A 5,000-nucleotide genomic window follows, 5' to 3' on the forward strand; every position below is an offset into this window, starting at 1 on the left:
ATCAAGTGAATTAGCCACCTTCCCTGATGGTGGAGGGGACCCCTGGTGACCCCTAGTCTCGGGGCTTTCCGTTGGGCCGCACCTCGTCTCCATGACGACAATCCTGGACGTCTGACGACAGAGCCAGGTGGACCGGCCTGTCCTCAAGACACTGGAGGTCTCTCTCTCTCTCTCTCTCTCTCCCAGAAGTGAGCACATAGCTCCGTACTCTTCAAGTAATTGTTGCTTTTCCTCTGACCGAGACCTGTTCACGGCCAATCACGTGACACAAAGCTAACTGCCCTGGGATTGGTCGTCTTATGTGTCAATCAAAGGGTCTCCTCGTGACGAGTAGGCGGCTCTTGACCGAGTGAACCAACTCTGTGTTTCCCAGACTTTTCCGTAAAGAAAATCCATCCCCACCCCCCCTGTTACCGTCTTCCTCCCCACCCCCCACCCCCCTCTCATCCCCCCTCCCACATCCCTCCCCCCTCCTGACTCCCCCCTCCTCTCCTCTTCAACGACTCAACGGCACAAACTAGCCGTTGAGTCGTTGATACCGGGGGCCCCTGGGAGCTCGGAGGGAGACGCCGTCGATCAGCGGTCCAATCAGGAGGAGGCGTGGTGGAACAGGCTGTCGCTGTGTCGGGGAGAACGCGGAGGACCGGACTGTGTGGTCACAGCTCTGTGTTCCGCTGGACCCCCCAGAACCGCAGAACCTGCCTCCATCCGAGGCCTCTAGCTGAACCAGCTCCTGACACCTGCGCTGTGGTGCATTGTGGGTCACAGGGCGAGTGACATCATCACGTTAGCGTGAGAGGAGCAGAACGCCGGAGTCCAGGGCTGACCTGAGAAGCCGCGACGGCCCGATGGCTAAATCACGCAAATCAACTGATTATGATCCTGATTATATCGCTTTGGCATGTGTGTGTGTGAAAGGCAGAAAGCGAGTCACGCACACTTAGCGAGCGCAAGGAAAACACAGCTGATTCTCTGTCCGGACCTGCGCCAGACTCTGTGCCGAGCTCAGAGCTTTCCCAATAATCAGAATAGGCCTTATTACTCAAAGTAAACCATGTCATGTTCCATTACGACAAACGAACAGACAGAAATACGTTTCTCCCAGGAATGGAGGCGGTGAGAAATCAACGCCTTGACACGCCAAGGTCAAATCATTTGTGGCAACAGTGACATCGAAAAAGCTTGGATAAGCGAGATAAAGATGTGTGTGCGTGTGTGTGTGTGTGTGTGTGTGTGTGTGTGTGTGTGTGTGTGTGTGTGTGTGTGTGTGTGTGAGGCAGCAGCAAGGCAATAGTGCTGAAACTAATCAGTAACAAGGTTACCAGAAAGACCCCAGGCAGCAGTCATCCAGCCTGGAAGTGTCTCCTGTCTACTCTCCATCCTTTACCTCTCTCCCCCTCCCTCTTCCTCCATCTCCCTCCCTTCCTCTCCATGCTTCACCTCCCTCTCCCTTTCTCTCCCTCTCTGGAGAAGGTAGAATCAGTGAAACAAAACAAGCTTTCTCTCTCTCTCCCTCCCGTTCTCCCTCTCTGTATGGACAATGATAATGCACGGCTGAACAGATTAGAATAAAGAGTTCCATATTTCATGTATTAAATCCATTTCACAAAGAGGGCCTCACAAGAATATATCTTTAGTCTTTGGCCCTGAGAGCATCTCTCTCTCGCAATCTTCTCGTTCTCGTTCTCGCTCTGTCTCCTCTCTTCTCGCTCTATCTCCTTTCCTTTGACCTAATAACCCATTTCCTCCCATCGCCGTGGTTCTGATGGGCTGAAGGTGCGACTCAGGACTACGGCGTGAACATGAGTACCGGGGGAGAGAGGCAGAGCAGTGGACCTTCCCTTCCCTGAAAGAGAGGCAGACAATCTGCAACATTAACATTTACATTGAGGGCATTTAGCAGGCGCTTTTATCTAAAGGCACATACAATAGGTACATTTGTCAGAAGGTAGAGAAACCACAATATATCGTTGTCGGAACAGTAAGGATGTTCATAGAACCAAGTGCCAAGCACAATCACTAGGTTGACCCCTTCCCCGTATTCAACAAAGACAGGTAGGATAAGATGCTACACAATGTTAAGTAATATTTTTAAGTGCAAGGACGTACAAAACACAATAAGTGCGTACATTAAGTGCCAGAACGTGCAACATACAATGAGTTTATGTTATGTTGTACCCTAACCCTAACCCTAAAAATTAACAAATGACAAAAACAAACATGAAATCCACAAAAAAAGAAAAAATGTAAGGGGGGAAAAGTCTGTGTGAATCTGCTACATGTTTGGGGAGCGTTGGCTACTATCACGGCCCAAAGTCCCGTCTCTGAACACATCATGGTTGGAGAGGGTCCACCACCGGGGCGCTGTACCCCAACATGGGCCGTCTCGCCCGGCCTTAGAGTCGCTCAGTTCAGACGGAAGCACCGAGGCCGGGGGAACGTCACATGTGGCACAACAAAGGATTTACAGTCTGGGAGCCGCAGCAGGCTGGCATTACGCGCCACCGCGACCCACGTCAGGCCGGTGCCTCACCAAAGCCCGGTCACAACTCATATCCGCGGCGGTCTGAGCGATGACAAGTGAGGGGGCCGCGGCGGCTAACGGTAGCATCCCAGAATAGAGACCACAAGGCAAACACTGAGAGGGAGGGAGGGCGACAGAGGGGCGAGGGACAAAAGGGAAGAGGAAGAGAGAGAGAGAGAGAGAGAGAGAGAGAGAGAGAGAGAGAGGGAGGGAGAGGGAGGGAGAGAGGGAGAGGGAGGGAGAGAGAGAGAGAGAGAGGGAGGGAGAGAGGGAGAGGGAGGGAGAGGGAGGGAGAGGGAGGGAGAGAGAGAGAGAGAGGGAGAGAGAGAGAAAGGGAGAGGGAGGGAGAGGGAGGGAGAGAGGGAGAGAGAGAGAGAGAGAGAGAGAGAGAGAGAAAGGGAGAGGGAGGGAGAGAGGGAGAGGGAGGGAGGGAGAGAGAGAGAGAGGGAGGGAGAGAGGGAGAGGGAGGGAGAGGGAGGGAGACGGCGGCCGGGAGGCTGAAGGGAAGGCTCTGGCGTGTACAGGAAGAGCAGACCTCCTTAATGGCCCATAATGCTCCTTGATGCAAAACACAGCCGGACAATTAAGGCACCCATATCTAATCACAGGGGTCAGAGCTCAGCCCGCATCCACCATCCATCTACATTAGGGTCCTGACCCTTAGAGCTGCCGATCTGATTGATTTAAATCTTAAGTAGACGTATTTCACCAGGGACACGTTGAGCTTCTCTGTTTGTTTCTAGTCTAGTCAGAGCGGGGAAGGATTGAATGTATGAGGGGAAATAAATGATGTTTATATGTATTTATATCCAAGCCAAAAAAAGCATAGACACGAAAAAAACACAGAAAGAAAGGCTCCCCTAAAAACAAAATATTTAAATACGTAATTGTATATATTTTCAGAAATATTGTTTATCGAAAGCGCCCTCACACACAGACACACACACACACACAGAAAAGCACACACACATATACGTACACACAACCTTTCAACCGAAGGAATTAGTTACGCAATGAAGAGCGCTTACTGGCTCCACTGAGCGTGGCTGCCGCCCACCAGTACACACTCCCAACGGGTGGCGTCAGCGAGACGGTTTACGCTAGAAATCTCGCTTTACTAAAGTGACTTGGGAGCAGTCATTTCCCTTTGAAAAATAAATAAAGAGTCATTCTTTAGGATTGCGTCGGTTTTTGTTGACTTAAAAACTCTTTGTCTTTATGTCCGTCCAATCTATGATCCGTTGTCCGTAAGTCCATCTTACTGTATTCCTTCTGGGAGAGGCTGTCTGTCTGACTCTCTAACGGTCCGTTTGTCCGATTGGAGGCACGGGCAAATGTTGGACATTCAGACAAAAAATGTCTTAATAATTGAATGTCGTTTAATGTCATTTGATTTAAGAAAGAACAGGCAGGTACACAAAGAAAGGGATGGGAAGAAATGAAAGGAGAGAACAGAAGGGAGGAAATAAAGGTAAAGATGTCGAGATCACATCTCCAGATAGAACGTTCAACCTTAAAAGGTAGCGTTACACTAAAATACAAATGTATTATCACCACTAGTTGTGGGATCAGTATGCAGTTATGATACACACACACACACACACACACACACACACACACACACACACACACACACACACACAAGAATACCTGCACATTTTACACACACACACACACACACACAAATACATGCACACTGCACACACGCACACACATACCGTCTTAATTAACGAGCAGGAAGTGGATGGAGTAGGGTGAGGGGGGGTGAGGGAGGGGTGAGGGGGGGTGAGGGAGGGGTGAGGGGGGGGAGGGGGGTGAGGAGGGGGGTGGGGGGGGGGGGGAGGGGGGGTGATGGGGTTACGGAGGGCAGCACCTGGCAGAACATTCACACCCCCAGCAGAACACAGCTGGAGTGTGTGTGTGTGTGTGTGTGTGTGTGTGTGTGTGTGTGTGTGTGTGTGTGTGTGTGTGTGGTGTGTGTGTGTGTGTGTGTGTGTGTGCGTGTGTGTGTGTGCGTGTGTGTAAGGTTGAATAACATGCATAGATGTGTAAAAACGAAGAGGATGCAGAGGGAATAGAGAAGTGTACGAGAAGAGTGGAGGAGGTAAGGATGCCAGCCACACGAATAGTCCCCTAGTCTGTTAGAGCAGAACCTCTGACCCAGCAGTCCTACTGTCTTACAGCAGAACCTCTGACCCAGCAGTCCTACTGTGTTACAGCAGAACCTCCGATCCAGCAGTCCTAACTTCTGATCCAGCAGTCCTATCTTCAGATCCAGCAGTCCTAACTTTAGATCCAGCAGTCCTATCCTCTGATCCAGCAGTCCTAACTTCTGATCGAGCAGTCCTAACTTCAGATCCAGCAGTCCTAACTTCTGATCCAGCAGTCCTAACTTCTGATCCAGCAGTCCTAACTTCTGATCCAGCAGTCCAAACTTCTGATCCAGCAGTCCTATCCTCTAATCCAGCAGTCCTAA

General features: G+C 50.7%; 1 protein-coding gene across 1 annotated transcript in view; it reads right to left on the reverse strand.

Moving 5' to 3' along the window:
• The window catches only part of LOC307091714 (signal peptide, CUB and EGF-like domain-containing protein 3), a gene marked incomplete at its 3' end in the record, with an annotated part of 10,220 nt that overhangs the window by 1,602 nt on the left and 3,618 nt on the right, over positions 1–5,000 (reverse strand). The window lies entirely within an intron of this gene.

The sequence above is a fragment of the Pollachius pollachius genome (genome assembly GCF_949987615.1).
Source record: "Pollachius pollachius genome assembly, contig: scaffold_294, whole genome shotgun sequence".
In the NCBI taxonomy this organism is placed as follows: domain Eukaryota; kingdom Metazoa; phylum Chordata; class Actinopteri; order Gadiformes; family Gadidae; genus Pollachius; species Pollachius pollachius.